Here is a 17,927-nt window from a genome sequence, read left to right on the forward strand (position 1 = left end):
TTCTATAAGCAGATAGGTCGTCGATGTTAGTGTAGTCGATATATATGTCTAAGGTAATATTATTTAAAATAAAGTCGATAATGTAGTAGTCGATATTTATGTTGTCGATATTAGTGTGAACGATATTAGGGTTGTCGATAAAAAAAAATCGATATTTGTGAGAATCCTTGTTTAAGTATAGGATGACGATATTAATGTAGGCGATATTTTAGTGACGATATTTATTTCTGACGATATTTATGTTAACGATATTCCATCATGGAACCGTATCCAATGCTATAGGAGGGTGTGTTTCCAGGGAACAACCACAATGTGAGGGAGCCAAAGAGGGGACAGCCACTGCTTTTTCCACCATTATGGCAGAGGATGAGGGCTTACACGTAGAGGGTCTGGAAAGGAATGAAGGGGAATTTATAGGTTTGTTTGGGAAACTCTTAAGAAACTTCTCTCCCCCCTTGATCTTAGACTCTCACGCATTGAGAATAACTTGCTTGAGATGGAAAAGAGCATTATTGCCCTGGCCACTCTCGGCCTGAGAAGTCTAGAAAATCAGGGCCTTCCAGTAGTTGACCCACCACCTCAAGTCCTAATTTCACAAGCCCCGCAACCCCCTCTTCCAGTACCAGCTTTTGTACGGCCGGTTCCCAAACCGCGGACCGTGGGTGTGGATCATATTACCACCGCCCCTAAACTTAAGGCTCCCAAGCGCCCCACCCCTCAACCATCAGTCAAACCCAATGCAGGCGTCCCACATAGACCCCCTCCCAGTGAAGTGGCGTACCAACTAACCCAGGGCCCTCCTGTTAAGAACAATTTTAGAGGGGGCTATATCGATCTCCCTCCAGAGGCCAATGATTATGTGGTTGTGTTGACGGGTGTCCCCCAGATTGGAAACGGTCAATACGAGAAACACTGGTCTCTGAAGAATAAGATAATGCATTGGCTTAATGTGCATAGACCAATTCCCAATGGCCGGAGAAGCAGAGTCCTCATGGTACGTAGAATCCCCTGGGTGGGTCCCACAAGGAAAACCAGTTCCGGGGACTGTATAGTGGTGACCTTTGAGGACTCTCACACGGCACACCACATCTGTTCCTGGCCTATTGGTGAAGGTTCTCTTGTTATACCTAGGCCACTGTCCTTCTTTTATCCACCACGCCCTAGACATACACGGGAAGAGGACTGGTCATTAGTACACCATCACACTTGGAGGAGTCTTCCTAATAACCACCAAGATTTCCCCTTAAACTGGAATGGCCTCCCAACCTCGAATAGGTTTGGTGGTCTCGAGGAGGTAGATTGACTCCCATGGCAATCTGCTCTCCAAGCACCTTCACCACAGGTCCTAGGGCTCACAGAATCTTTTCCTGTGTTGATTGAACCTTCTGTTGTTAGCTCCCTAGGCCCAGAGGGAATGCCATTTGCTTTACCTACAGAGGGGGGATTGAACACGTCATGCTCTTTAGACTCCGAAGTCGTAGTGGAACGACTGGACTCACCTCGTACGATTCCCTTGCCACCTACTCAGAATGTCCCAACAGATAGGAAGTTGACCGATGCAGCAATGGCTCCCTACCATCACCAGACTGAGCCACTGCATAGGTTAAATAGAACAGCTGCGGGGGTGGCAGGACCTGTGCTCAATTTGGCTATACTTGATAACCCTTCAAGGCAGATTACCCCAGCCGACCCCTTGTTAAAGATCATAAGTTGGAATGTGGCAGGGCTTGCCCGCAATCTTGAAATTCACGAATGGAATGCCTTTTTGGACCCTTATAACATCTGTCTTTTGCAGGAAACCTGGTGCCTAGAACCTAGGCACAGAGTAGGCTTCACGACCTACTTCGTCCCAGCTTCCCAACAACATGGATGCAAAGGTCGCCCATCTGGTGGCCTTCTTATATGGGTCAATATCGCACTAGGTTTAAGTGTAAGCCAAAAGTCCACTCATTCTCCTGACCTTCAGAGGATAACTATATTATGCCCAGGGGGAAGGAAGTTAGAAGTTTTTAACCTCTATTTAAGGGGGGCCAGGGGTGGGGCATCATCTCTATCCTCTACAGGACTAAACAGTGATCTAGCCGCCTGCAGCATTGATTCTTACGTTCTTCTTGCAGGCGACTTCAACTGCTGCTTTGAACCATTGGCTAGGGAGGACATTTTGGACACTTGGGATGAGGACACAAGGAGAGGTATCCCCACCCTGACCCTAGACCCGATTCCTAAATGGACGCAGAGTGCGATAGACATCAATGCACTCTGCATGGAACACGACCTAAGACCAACTAATGGACGATCCAAATCGGATCCTATGGGTGCGCATACCTATAACAGGATGGGACATACCTCCAGAATAGACTATATCATGCTGAATTACAATCTGTGGTCATTCCACTATGACATGGAGGTTATAGTGTCTTGTGATAGTGACCACAATCCTCTCTCTTTAACCTTGACTCCGCCTTGGCAGGTTGGGAACTTAACCAAGTTTCCCCACAAGTGGAAAACCTCCCATGAACTTGTACCTTCGAACTGTGGCAGGCGCCTAAAGTGGGCTAAAGCAGCAGCGGATGAGGAAAGGATGGCTCAGGCAGGGACAATCATGTTAGCGGTGGGGCCGCGCCTTGATGCCTTAGGTGTCACCAGCCAAATTGTTTTACCGATATTCACAGAAACCATTGTGGCATTAAGCGATCTGTTTATTATATCCCAAACCAGCGCGAGGGTTGCTGTGAAAGGTGCTTCTAGGGCAAGAAATAAGTGGTATTCCTCCAAATGTCGGGTTGCTAAGGGGGAACTCATTTCCGCAGTGAAAAGCAAGGATCCAGGCAATATCAGACTTGCGAGGAAACTTTACAAAAAAGTTGTAGCTGAGGCTAAGGAGGCTCACGAATACAGTTTTTGGCGGGATCTAGTGGAGGCAAGTACCAGGAAAGATTCCAAGGGGTTTTGGGACCTGCTGAGAGCCAGGGACAAACCTCTTGATCTTCAGTTTACCTGTAATATCCCTGGTGATGTCTGGTTTGCCCACTTTTCCAAACTGTATTCTGTTCCATGGGGGGCACCCCATCTTAGTATGGGTCTTCTTGCCAGTTTTCCAGCCGAGATTTCATTTAACGACTGCCCCTTCAGCACTGAGGAAGTTGAAAGGGCAATCAGCTGTATTGTATCCAATAAGGCTGCAGGTCCTGATGGAATACCGGGTGACCTGTTGAAGAAATACCCATCACTGTGGAGTAGACTAATTGCCTCACTCTTGAATGAGGCTCTGCTGGGAGGTTCTCTTCCTGACTCATGGAGGGGCGCTGAGGTCGTCCCTATTTTTAAAAAAGGCTGCCGGGACGACCCAGCCAACTATCGCCCTATTAGTCTGCTTGACTCAACACAAAAGGTCCCGGGCAAAGTGGTACTAGGTAGGATCTTGCAGTGGGCCGAAGAAAACCAGGTTCTGTCAGATTTCCAGGCAGGTTTTAGAACAGGGATAGGCACCATCGAGCAGACATTTCGCCTTCTAACGATATATTGGAAAGTGGTTGTGTTGGGTGTGGGCAGCTTGTATTTAGTCTTTATAGACTTGCGAACTGCCTTCAACCTGGTCCCACGAGCCCAATTGTGGAATGTCCTCGATAGGTTGGGCATACCCCCTTACTTGTTGGCTTTGCTCTTAAAGTTTCATGAAAGCAACTTTGCTCAGATTAGATAGGGTACCCAGGGGGAAAAAACATCTCGTATTCCCGTAGATAGGGGCGTCCGCCAGGGGTGTGTGCTTGCCCCCACTCTGTTTTCTCTCTATGATAACGGAGTGGTGGAGCATCTGCTTCAGCACCCGTCAGATGCACCATCCCTTGCTGGCAGGAAAGTTCCTATGCTCCTATTTGCGGATGATACCCTCCTAATTTCAAAATCACCAGCAGGTATCCAAAAGTTGCTTTCTAGTTTCAAGGCCTTCTGTGACATCAAGGGCCTGTCCATAAATATAAGCAAGACCAAATTCCTTGTTCTTAACCCCCCCCAGGAAATCTGTTGTCCCTCCTACTTTAGACTCTGTTCCACTCGAAAAAGTCAAAGAATTTGACTACCTAGGCATTCGACTCTGTGACAATATGAGTTGGAAGGCGCACCACCAAAAGGTGTTTCTGACCCATAAGAGGGTTGCAGGGGGCCTGCTCAAAGAACAACGTGCCTCATCCTTAAAACCTATTGGGGCACTACTAGACATTTACAGGGCAAGGGTGGTGAGTGTAGCATTGTATGGCGCGGAATTGTGGGGCATACAGAGAGTTGACATCTTAACTCACCTCGAAAACAACTTCTATAAAGATCTTATGAAGTTACCCCACAGTACCCCTACAATCCCCCTCTTGCTAGATGCAGGCACACGCCCAATTTGCGAGCAAGCCAGGCTACGCCCCCTTTTATTATGGGCCAGGATATGGAACGTCCCTGAACTGAGTAGCTATGCAGATGCCCTAAGCAAACTCTTATCCCTATCAGGCTGGCATAAGGTAACCTGGCTCAGGGAGGTTAAGCGACTTCTTTATGAGTTGGGTTTAGGAGACGCTTGGGTCAACAGAACAGCACCTTCAAAACAAATGCTAAAGAAGGCTTATTGGTTTTGGGTGGATAACGAGAGATTGTGCAACCCTAAACATTGTAAATCTGTTGCCCAGTTCCTGCTAGTTAAGGAGCTCCCCTTCAGAGAACCTTATCTGGTCTCAATCCATAACTCGGGCGACAGAGCATTGTACTTTAAATTTAGGGTGGGTGTACTTTCCTTAGGATTGTTAACTTCCACCTGGAAACCTCCATTTCAAACTATACCTTATTGCCCCTTCTGTGACTCGAGGGTTGAGTCCATAGCTCATCTGTTGTTTGAGTGCCATGCTTATGCTGTGCCTAGGTTGAGATGGTTGAAGCCCCTATGTAGGAGTCTGGGCACAAGATCACATTTGGAAGCCTTATGCATATTGCGCTCAGATGCCCGTCCCTTTTTTGCCTGCTGTATGGCTAAATTTCTGGGCTGGGCTTGGAGGATAAGAACTGCAAAGAAACAGTTGATAAAGTAATGTGCTTCGGCCTGTACTGGCTCTTAAAACTTGGCTACCATTTTTTTTTTTTAAATGCCACTGTTGATTCTGTAGGCTTTTATACTGTGCTTTGTCAAACTGTTCTTTTTTTTCGTTTTTTTTTCTATTGATGTAATGTATTGCTTTTATGATATATTTTTATATCGAAATAAAGCTTCAATCAATCAATCAATCAAACACCACTCAGTTGTGATTACTATTTATGACTCTACAGGATAAGCAGCTGGGTGTGTGCTAACAGTCTGCTTCTGCAGAAAAATAGCTGCCCCTTTCCTACTAATGCAAATCTAAAATTACCAGAGTATTACGCAATAAATCTCTGTCAACAATTCCTCTTTGCACACAGTCATCTTCTGATTCTATGCAGAAAACAGTATTCCTCATTTATACCAGTACACCTTAATTTATGGTGAAAACATAGTCCATAATATTTTACATGTTCCTTACATTTAAATCTCTCCCAAAACAAAAAATTAAAAACACAACTTCAACAAAATGAATTCCAATTCTATTATTCATTTCTAAATTGACCACATACATCCCCTCTCAAACTCATAACTCACCTTTAAAATTAGTTAGTTGTGAAAGAAATGTGGCACTCAAACAGCAGATTATCAGAGCCAGGATCTCTGTTCTGTACACCTCTCTCCTCTCAGCAGAACCAGATAATGGCAATGTTTCCCTCTCTTTTTCCACACATATACATGTTAATTTCAAATCTCAGTGCTTCCCCCTTTTTTTCAAATGTAATCACACATTTCTATTGGTTGAAAACCAACCCTTTTCCAAAAGTACCCTTCCTCCAACTTGACTTCTGCCTGCTACCATAGCAACAGCTCATGGAACACTGCTGTGTGGAGTCAGGTCAGACGTTTACCACACAATGTTTCATTTCCAAAGAGCAAGAGTGCTTGACTTTTCTAACCTAACAGTCTTTGGTAACACATTTTTCTGTACCAATACAAAACATGCTTCTATTAATTTACACATACAGCCTAGTGTTTAGTGTAGAATGGTATGAAACAGCCAATGAGTTCTTTTTATTTTAAAAAAATATGTATGCCTCCATTTCCAAACTGTCTTTCATTTCTTTTTCCCATTCTACTGAAATACACCTCCTGAGTGCATCCAGATCTCCTTGGAAGATGTTCACAGTGTGGATTGTAGGGCACAGCTATGTCTTCTGGAGTGAAAAGTATGCAGAGAAAACAGGTATGGTGAGAGACCTTGCTTTGCCAAATGTAGACATTAAATGGATTGGTCAGAGAGGGTTAAAGTGGCACCAATTGATGCCATTGGTGAAATCCTTCATGCAAATCCAACACCCTGACCTCATAATTGTGCACTGTGGTGGCAATGACTTAGGCACTTTGACTGGGGGAGATCTGGAAATGCTTATGAAGGAGACCTTTGCACAACTGTTTTCACTTTTCCCTAAAACTGCCTTTGTGTATTCTAACATATGCCAAAGGCAAAAATGGAACTGGTCCAATCAATTTTGTCCACAGATTGACAAAGCAAGAAAGCACGTCAACAAATCTGTTTCTGCTTTCCTCCGAGACTATGGTATGGGTTCCATTTACCACAACAACTTGCGTTACAACATGCAAGACATTTATAGAGGAGATGGTGTACACTTCACTGATGAAGGGAACAGAGTCTTCCTTTTGAACCTTAGACTCTGCATCGGTACTTACTTGTAGGTACCACTAAAAAATCACTTCATAAACACAATGGCTCTTTTTAGAGCCCCCAAATATCTAAACACTTAAATCTGAATTTTATTTCTTTTTTTATTTTTTTTTCTGCCGTACGCGTACGGTAAGCTTACCGTACGCGTACTCAGCGATTTTTTTTTTAAATTAATAAATGTATTTTTCGTACTTTTGTGTCCTTCTTTGACCCCCTTTCAAATGTTAGGGGGTCTGTAACTCTCTTCCTTGCCCCCTTTTCACGTTATCTCCCTTTTTTTTCTGTGGGAAACACACGAAATGGCGGCCAACACTTCCTGATTTCGACCGATTCGAATGTTTACAGTCATGTGACAACCAATCAGATTTGAGCTCGCGCACGGCACCGTACGCGTACGGTAAGCTTACCGTAAGCGCACGGAGCGCGCTTACAGATATATATATTGATTTAAATGCTATTTTCTCAGGAACTACTGAACAGATTTACACCAGACCTACAAAAGGCACATCCTTGACCTGAGGACTACCTCTCTGCCAAATTTCAAGTAATTCTGTTCAGCCGTTCGGGCTGTAGCTCGGACTAAAGGTCCTATGGAAAAATGCATGGGGAAAACGCGTTTTGGGACCCCCCCTTTTTCTCGGCCCCCGCTTGACGAATCCCCCCGAGACTTTCAGGGTAGGGGCTGAACGGAGCGCCCCATTAGTTTTGAAAATTTCACGAGGATTCGTCAACCGGCGCCAAAGTTATTCAAAATAGAATTTTCAGATTTCCTATGGAAACACGGTCCTAACTATAACTATCTACTGGCGACCGCCAGTAGATAATATATATATATATATATATATATATATATATATATATATATATATATATATATATATATATATATATATATATATATATATTCACTGAAAAAACCATAGGTTTCACACATGTTATAGTTAGCGGAAATTTTACTGATAAAAAACCTGTGAAATTGCCCCGTTATAGTTAGCGCAGGCAACTATAACTCACGCGACTGCAATCCTCTGCTGATGCTAATACTGTATTTAGACACTTATTTGCCCATGTCTTCTTCCATACATTTTTAGCTATACATATATTACAAATATTTTTTTTTCATAAAGACACATATGTCATCAGCAGAAGATTGCAGTCGCGTGAGTTATAGTTGCCTGCGCTAACTATAACGGGGCAATTTCACAGGTTTTTTATCAGTAAAATTTCCGCTAACTATAACATGTGTGAAACCTATGGTTTTTTCAGTGAATTTGCAAGGTTTTTTAAATGCTAATTCCTAACTATAACGTGTGTGAAACCTATGGTTTTTTCAGTGAATTAGTACGGTTTTTTAAATGCTAAGTTTTTTTCCCTTATAATAAGCCCTGTACATTTGGTGGCCTTCGGCCACCAAAAGCACAGGGGGTGGGGTAAGTGTGGATAGTGTTTTTTGCAATTAACATAAGCCCTGTACATTTGGTGGCCTTCGGCCACCAAAAGCACAGGGGGTGGGGTAAGTGTGGATAGTGTTTTTTTTATTTTTATTTTTTTACCGTACGCTTACCGTAAGCGTACGGTAAGCGTACCCCGCGAAATTGCCGAAAAAAAAATAAAACCGTTTTTGCACTTGGGGGATGTTTGGGGACTCCCTCAACATGCCTATGTGGGAGGGAGTTGTCAAAACAGCCCCTTTACATGTTTTTGGGCTTGATATTTTTAAAATCACTCTCAGTGCGAGAGACAAAATGGCGGCCGCCGCTTCCTGGTTTCTGCCGATTCGAATGTTTACTAAGATCTAAGAGCCAATCAGAATCGCGCTCGCGCACGCCACCGTACGCTTACCGTAAGCTTACCGTAAGCGTACGGTAAGCGTACCGTAAGCGGGCTCAGATATATATATTGATTTAAAGGCTATTTTCTCAGAATCTACTGAACAGATTTACACCAAACCTACAAAAGGCACTTCCTTGACCTAGGGACTACCTCTCTGCCAAATTTTGAGTAATTCTGTTCAGCCGTTCGGGCTGTAGCTCGTTCTAAAGGTCCTATGGAAAAATGCATGGGAAAAACGCGTTTTGGGACCCCCCTTTTATCTCAGCCCCCGCTTGACGAATCCCCCCGAGACTTTCAGGGTAGGAGCGGAGCGTAGCGCCCCACCTATTTTGAGAAATTCGTGAGGATTCGTCGACCGGCGCCAAAGTTATTCAAAATAGAATGTTGAGGTTTTCCTATGGAAACGTGGTCCTAACTATAACTATCTACTGGCTATCGCCAGTAGATAATATATATATATATATATACATACATATACATACATATATATATATATATATATATATATATATATATATATATATATCAAAGTCCACATTCACCCAAGGTGCGGGGTGCACTCACGATCAGCGCGTTCAAGTTACAGGGGAGAACCAAAGTGCCACCGGCGTCAGCAGAGCCTGACGCGTTTCAGGAATTCTCCCTTTCTCAAAGGCTTATCTGCTCCAGAATGAAATGCCAGCAAACAGGTACCAGTCTTATTTCCCTTTTTATTTAATTCAATAACTCTCAGGTGAGTAGCAAATCAGCAATGAATTGTGGGACTGGTAGTCTGTACAAAATATAACCCCAGTGGGCTGATGGCAGACATCCGGAAATAAAGTTACATCACGGGTACACCCTTCTGTTGCTCCCCCTTTCCCAAATAACGCCGAAAGTTCACTGCGCCGATCAAAGACCAGCAGCGGAACCGCCAAAGTCCGCGGCGGTGCATCCCCCGGCCGGGTCGGCCGTATAAATCAAAGTCCACATTCACCCAAGGTGCGGGGTGCACTCACGATCAGCGCGTTCAAGTTACAGGGGAGAACCAAAGTGCCACCGGCGTCAGCAGAGCCTGACGCGTTTCAGGAATTCTCCCTTTCTCAAAGGCTTATCTGCTCCAGAATGAAATGCCAGCAAACAGGTACCAGTCTTATTTCCCTTTTTATTTAATTCAATAACTCTCAGGTGAGTAGCAAATCAGCAATGAATTGTGGGACTGGTAGTCTGTACAAAATATAACCCCAGTGGGCTGATGGCAGACATCCGGAAATAAAGTTACATCACGGGTACACCCTTCTGTTGCTCCCCCTTTCCAAATAACGCCGAAAGTTCACTGCGCCGATCAAAGACCAGCAGCGGAACCGCCAAAGTCCGCGGCGGTGCATCCCCCGGCCGGGTCGGCCGTATAAATCAAAGTCCACATTCACCCAAGGTGCGGGGTGCACTCACGATCAGCGCGTTCAAGTTACAGGGGAGAACCAAAGTGCCACCGGCGTCAGCAGAGCCTGACGCGTTTCAGGAATTCTCCCTTTCTCAAAGGCTTATCTGCTCCAGAATGAAATGCCAGCAAACAGGTACCAGTCTTATTTCCCTTTTTATTTAATTCAATAACTCTCAGGTGAGTAGCAAATCAGCAATGAATTGTGGGACTGGTAGTCTGTACAAAATATAACCCCAGTGGGCTGATGGCAGACATCCGGAAATAAAGTTACATCACGGGTACACCCTTCTGTTGCTCCCCCTTTCCAAATAACGCCGAAAGTTCACTGCGCCGATCAAAGACCAGCAGCGGAACCGCCAAAGTCCGCGGCGGTGCATCCCCCGGCCGGGTCGGCCGTATAAATCAAAGTCCACATTCACCCAAGGTGCGGGGTGCACTCACGATCAGCGCGTTCAAGTTACAGGGGAGAACCAAAGTGCCACCGGCGTCAGCAGAGCCTGACGCGTTTCAGGAATTCTCCCTTTCTCAAAGGCTTATCTGCTCCAGAATGAAATGCCAGCAAACAGGTACCAGTCTTATTTCCCTTTTTATTTAATTCTATAACTCTCAGGTGAGTAGCAAATCAGCAATGAATTGTGGGACTGGTAGTCTGTACAAAATATAACCCCAGTGGGCTGATGGCAGACATCCGGAAATAAAGTTACATCACGGGTACACCCTTCTGTTGCTCCCCCTTTCCAAATAACGCCGAAAGTTCACTGCGCCGATCAAAGACCAGCAGCGGAACCGCCAAAGTCCGCGGCGGTGCATCCCCCGGCCGGGTCGGCCGTATAAATCAAAGTCCACATTCACCCAAGGTGCGGGGTGCACTCACGATCAGCGCGTTCAAGTTACAGGGGAGAACCAAAGTGCCACCGGCGTCAGCAGAGCCTGACGCGTTTCAGGAATTCTCCCTTTCTCAAAGGCTTATCTGCTCCAGAATGAAATGCCAGCAAACAGGTACCAGTCTTATTTCCCTTTTTATTTAATTCAATAACTCTCAGGTGAGTAGCAAATCAGCAATGAATTGTGGGACTGGTAGTCTGTACAAAATATAACCCCAGTGGGCTGATGGCAGACATCCGGAAATAAAGTTACATCACGGGTACACCCTTCTGTTGCTCCCCCTTTCCAAATAACGCCGAAAGTTCACTGCGCCGATCAAAGACCAGCAGCGGAACCGCCAAAGTCCGCGGCGGTGCATCCCCCGGCCGGGTCGGCCGTATAAATCAAAGTCCACATTCACCCAAGGTGCGGGGTGCACTCACGATCAGCGCGTTCAAGTTACAGGGGAGAACCAAAGTGCCACCGGCGTCAGCAGAGCCTGACGCGTTTCAGGAATTCTCCCTTTCTCAAAGGCTTATCTGCTCCAGAATGAAATGCCAGCAAACAGGTACCAGTCTTATTTCCCTTTTTATTTATATATTTTATACGGCCGACCCGGCCGGGGGATGCACCGCCGCGGACTTTGGCGGTTCCGCTGCTGGTCTTTGATCGGCGCAGTGAACTTTCGGCGTTATTTGGAAAGGGGGAGCAACAGAAGGGTGTACCCGTGATGTAACTTTATTTCCGGATGTCTGCCATCAGCCCACTGGGGTTATATTTTGTACAGACTACCAGTCCCACAATTCATTGCTGATTTGCTACTCACCTGAGAGTTATTGAATTAAATAAAAAGGGAAATAAGACTGGTACCTGTTTGCTGGCATTTCATTCTGGAGCAGATAAGCCTTTGAGAAAGGGAGAATTCCTGAAACGCGTCAGGCTCTGCTGACGCCGGTGGCACTTTGGTTCTCCCCTGTAACTTGAACGCGCTGATCGTGAGTGCACCCCGCACCTTGGGTGAATGTGGACTTTGATTTATACGGCCGACCCGGCCGGGGGATGCACCGCCGCGGACTTTGGCGGTTCCGCTGCTGGTCTTTGATCGGCGCAGTGAACTTTCGGCGTTATTTGGAAAGGGGGAGCAACAGAAGGGTGTACCCGTGATGTAACTTTATTTCCGGATGTCTGCCATCAGCCCACTGGGGTTATATTTTGTACAGACTACCAGTCCCACAATTCATTGCTGATTTGCTACTCACCTGAGAGTTATTGAATTAAATAAAAAGGGAAATAAGACTGGTACCTGTTTGCTGGCATTTCATTCTGGAGCAGATAAGCCTTTGAGAAAGGGAGAATTCCTGAAACGCGTCAGGCTCTGCTGACGCCGGTGGCACTTTGGTTCTCCCCTGTAACTTGAACGCGCTGATCGTGAGTGCACCCCGCACCTTGGGTGAATGTGGACTTTGATTTATACGGCCGACCCGGCCGGGGGATGCACCGCCGCGGACTTTGGCGGTTCCGCTGCTGGTCTTTGATCGGCGCAGTGAACTTTCGGCGTTATTTGGAAAGGGGGAGCAACAGAAGGGTGTACCCGTGATGTAACTTTATTTCCGGATGTCTGCCATCAGCCCACTGGGGTTATATTTTGTACAGACTACCAGTCCCACAATTCATTGCTGATTTGCTACTCACCTGAGAGTTATTGAATTAAATAAAAAGGGAAATAAGACTGGTACCTGTTTGCTGGCATTTCATTCTGGAGCAGATAAGCCTTTGAGAAAGGGAGAATTCCTGAAACGCGTCAGGCTCTGCTGACGCCGGTGGCACTTTGGTTCTCCCCTGTAACTTGAACGCGCTGATCGTGAGTGCACCCCGCACCTTGGGTGAATGTGGACTTTGATTTATACGGCCGACCCGGCCGGGGGATGCACCGCCGCGGACTTTGGCGGTTCCGCTGCTGGTCTTTGATCGGCGCAGTGAACTTTCGGCGTTATTTGGAAAGGGGGAGCAACAGAAGGGTGTACCCATGATGTAACTTTATTTCCGGATGTCTGCCATCAGCCCACTGGGGTTATATTTTGTACAGACTACCAGTCCCACAATTCATTGCTGATTTGCTACTCACCTGAGAGTTATTGAATTAAATAAAAAGGGAAATAAGACTGGTACCTGTTTGCTGGCATTTCATTCTGGAGCAGATAAGCCTTTGAGAAAGGGAGAATTCCTGAAACGCGTCAGGCTCTGCTGACGCCGGTGGCACTTTGGTTCTCCCCTGTAACTTGAACGCGCTGATCGTGAGTGCACCCCGCACCTTGGGTGAATGTGGACTTTGATTTATACGGCCGACCCGGCCGGGGGATGCACCGCCGCGGACTTTGGCGGTTCCGCTGCTGGTCTTTGATCGGCGCAGTGAACTTTCGGCGTTATTTGGAAAGGGGGAGCAACAGAAGGGTGTACCCGTGATGTAACTTTATTTCCGGATGTCTGCCATCAGCCCACTGGGGTTATATTTTGTACAGACTACCAGTCCCACAATTCATTGCTGATTTGCTACTCACCTGAGAGTTATTGAATTAAATAAAAAGGGAAATAAGACTGGTACCTGTTTGCTGGCATTTCATTCTGGAGCAGATAAGCCTTTGAGAAAGGGAGAATTCCTGAAACGCGTCAGGCTCTGCTGACGCCGGTGGCACTTTGGTTCTCCCCTGTAACTTGAACGCGCTGATCGTGAGTGCACCCCGCACCTTGGGTGAATGTGGACTTTGATTTATACGGCCGACCCGGCCGGGGGATGCACCGCCGCGGACTTTGGCGGTTCCGCTGCTGGTCTTTGATCGGCGCAGTGAACTTTCGGCGTTATTTGGAAAGGGGGAGCAACAGAAGGGTGTACCCGTGATGTAACTTTATTTCCGGATGTCTGCCATCAGCCCACTGGGGTTATATTTTGTACAGACTACCAGTCCCACAATTCATTGCTGATTTGCTACTCACCTGAGAGTTATTGAATTAAATAAAAAGGGAAATAAGACTGGTACCTGTTTGCTGGCATTTCATTCTGGAGCAGATAAGCCTTTGAGAAAGGGAGAATTCCTGAAACGCGTCAGGCTCTGCTGACGCCGGTGGCACTTTGGTTCTCCCCTGTAACTTGAACGCGCTGATCGTGAGTGCACCCCGCACCTTGGGTGAATGTGGACTTTGATATATATATATATATATATATATATATATATATATATATATATTCACTGAAAAAACCATAGGTTTCACACACGTTATAGTTAGGAATTAGCATTTAAAAAACCTTAGAAATTCAGTGAAAAAACCATAGGTTTCACACATGTTATAGTTAGCTGGACATTTTACTCGTAAAAAACCAATGAAATTGCCCCGTTATAGTTAGTTCAGCTAACTATAACTCGCGCGCCCGCAATGCACTGCTGATGACGTCACATATTACATCACTCATGACATGGCCAGTGACATCACTCATGACATCACTGATGACATCTCAAATGACATCACTGATGACATCACTGATGACATCATCCAGTGAATGTGTGTTTTTCTGAAAATTAAATATGTTTTATATATGTATATCTCAAGGTCGATGGAAGAATAAATGGGTATATAAGTGTCTAAATGGATGATTTGTTTTTGAAAAATTGATTGTGTAACTGACTGATTAAGTGTATCTCTCACTTTGTGTATAAGTGGCTGCATGGGTTGGTGAGTAGCTACATGGGTGTCTATATAGGTTATTAGTTGTTTTTTTGAGTATCAGTCTGAGTGTCTGCATGGTTCGGTGGGGGGTATTACGTAGTGCATAGGTGCATGAATGAGTGACTCACTGTTTGTATGTGTTGAACACAGCATGTGTGCAGGACTGTATGGGTGGATGAGTGTGTGTATGGGTGTGTTAGTGAGTGAATGACTGTCTCAATAGTGTCTTCAGGAGTAACTACATATGTCTTAAACTAGTATATGTGACTATTGGTGTATATATGTGAGTATATGTGAGAGGGAGAGATTGAAAGAGTTCCTGTATGAATAAGTATGTGTTTCTATAAGTGATTGTTTAAAAGACTAAGTATGTGTAAGTTTCCGTAGAAGTAAGTGTGGTGGTGTGTGTATAACTGTATATGCAGGTGAATGTATGTTTGATTCTTTATTAGCATGAGTGACTATGTGTGTGAGTAACTCTATGGATGAGTGGCATTATGTAACAGGATGTATATGTGTATGAGTACATATGATGAGTGAGTACATGTATGAGTGACTGTATAGGACTGTTGGTGAATGAGTGGATGTGTATGTGGATCTTAGAATTACTGAAGCGGTTGTTGTAACTGGTATTGGTATGTCCATTGTTTTGAAAATTTTAGTCTCTATTTTTGAATGTGTGTATCAAAGGTTATATTAAGGTGAGAGGAGGTCTGCCACTCTATCACAAGGATGATGTCATCAGTGATGTCATCAGTGATGTCATTTGAGATGTCATCAGTGATGTCATGAGTGATGTCACTGACCATGTCATGAGTGATGTAATATGTGACGTCATCAGCAGTGCATTGCGGGCGCGCGAGTTATAGTTAGCTGAACTAACTATAACGGGGCAATTTCATTGGTTTTTTACGAGTAAAATGTCCAGCTAACTATAACATGTGTGAAACCTATGGTTTTTTCACTGAATTTCTAAGGTTTTTTAAATGCTAATTCCTAACTATAACGTGTGTGAAACCTATGGTTTTTTCAGTGAATTTCTAAGGTTTTTTAAATGCTAATTCCTAACTATAACGTGTGTGAAACCCATGGTTTTTTCAGTGAATTTGCAAGGTTTTTTAAATGCTAATTCCTAACTATAACGTGTTTGAAACCCATGGTTTTTTCAGTGAATTTGCAAGGTTTTTTAAATGCTTTTTTTTTTTTTTATTCTTCATTTTTTTCAAACATATTTTTAATTTAATTTATTTATCTTTTATAAAGATTATGCTTTTTTAAAAAAAAATCTTAAATATTTTTTTTATATATAATTTTTAAAATAAACATGTAAAATGTAATTCTAGATTTATTTTTTTTTTTTATATTACGCGTACCGTAAGCTTACGGTAAGCGTACGGTTTACGTAACGTCCGTAATCTATCCACGCTGCTTGCGTAGATTTACGTACTTTGCGTAGCCGCGCGTGGGACGCGTGCGCGCTTACGCAATACGCGCACGTTACGCGGTAGTGCCGGGGAGTGACTGTTATGCGCATGCGCGCAAGCGCGTGTCTTTTTTACGCGCATGCGTACTTTTTGCCGTAAGCGTACCGTAAGCGTGACGTAAGCGTACGGTTTACGCAACGTCCGTAATCTATCCACGCTGCTTGCGTAGAGTTACGTACGTTGCGTAGCCGCGCGTGGGACGCGTGCGCGCTTACGCAATACGCGCACGTTACGCGGTAGTGCCGGGGAGTGACTGTTATGCGCATGCGCGCAAGCGCGTGTCTTTTTTACGCGCACGCGTACTTTTTGCCGTAAGCGTACCGTAAGCGTACCGTAAGCGTACGGTAGGTCATGTGATCTTGAAACACAACTTTTGATTGGTTGAAACTACTTTCAGTTCTAGAACTCTCCTACACCACACCCATTCCCCTCATTTCTGCTTGTGATCCCTTAGGAGAAGGAGCTGGTTTGTCTTTGGGATACGATGGCAGAACAGCAGAGCCCTTCTGAGAGTGAGGCTAGCACCAGCAGCACTGTCTTGAGGCAGAGAGCGAGGAAAGTAAAGCCTTCTTATGTTTGGGATTATTTTACTTTTCCAGAAGGCCAGCAAAAGGTGAATGCACCCAAAGTTACTTGCATTCTGTGTAAGCGTGTACTTTCTAGAGGTAATCCTGACAGGAAGTATTCCTTTGGGAATCACACCATGATGAGGCACCTCCAGGATGTACACAGAAGGACACATGGTCATCTTTTTGGAGGTAACTCTTCAGAAAGACGAGCCAGTACTTCCACAGCAGCTCAGCCTGGACCATCATCTGCAGGGCAGACTCCTTCTTCTGCAGGTCAGGTGAGCCCTTCATCTGTGGGGGGAGCATCTCCTTCTGCTGGCCCTCTGGAAATGAACCTTCGATTTCGGAGGGTTGATATTCATTGCGCAGTTTGTAAAGGTCTAATTTGTCATAGGGAGACCAGTGTTTCCCTAGTGAATGACAAAATAGATCAGCACATTTGTAGCTTTGAATGATTTTCCCATGGCTCCTTTCCTCTGTCCCTGCATGAACACAACGGTTCTTTTAAGAGCCAACCTTATCTTTCATCTTTTTTTTACATGTTTTTAAAAACTTTTTTTATTTTTTTTTTACCGTACGCGTACGGTACGCGTAATTTTTTTTTTTTTTTTTAAAAAAACACTAAAAATAATTTATCACATTACAAGGTCTTTGAGAGACTACAATTATTACTATTGACTTACCATACTCACTCAAAGAAAAATTTATTCATTTGTTTTTTTAAAAAATAGTTTTTAAAATGGTTGTAGTTTACGAAAATTTTGTATATCGATCTGGAAAAAAAGAAAAAAGTATTAATATTTTTATAACAATTTATAATACAGTACACATATTTACATTTTTTACTAAAAAATAATTTTTGCCTTATTTTTGCTGTTTTCAGAATATATTGCATTTCACTATAAATTGTGAAAGCAATTGCATTCATCATTTTACAGCGGGCAAAAAAAATTTAACAATCTCAAAGATTGTATTAAAAAAGCCCAGAATCTCTTCTCATTTAAAGTTATCATTACAGAAATGCATATTATTCTAAAAAAATGTCATCTAAAAACAATACTTTTTTCTTTAAAAGACCGTCTGATATTTTTGTTTCAGAAGTACATTCACAATAATATATCTCAAATAACTCCAAAATACATCTGATTTTATTTCCTTTAGGCCAAATAGTATTTTTTATTCTTTCCCTGGAATAAATTTCCAAGGGAAAACCATTAAAATTCTAAAGTTTAATCTGTCCAGATCTCACCGATTC

Source organism: Triturus cristatus, chromosome 10 (genome assembly GCF_964204655.1).
Source record: "Triturus cristatus chromosome 10, aTriCri1.1, whole genome shotgun sequence".
NCBI classification, from domain to species: Eukaryota; Metazoa; Chordata; class Amphibia; order Caudata; family Salamandridae; genus Triturus; species Triturus cristatus.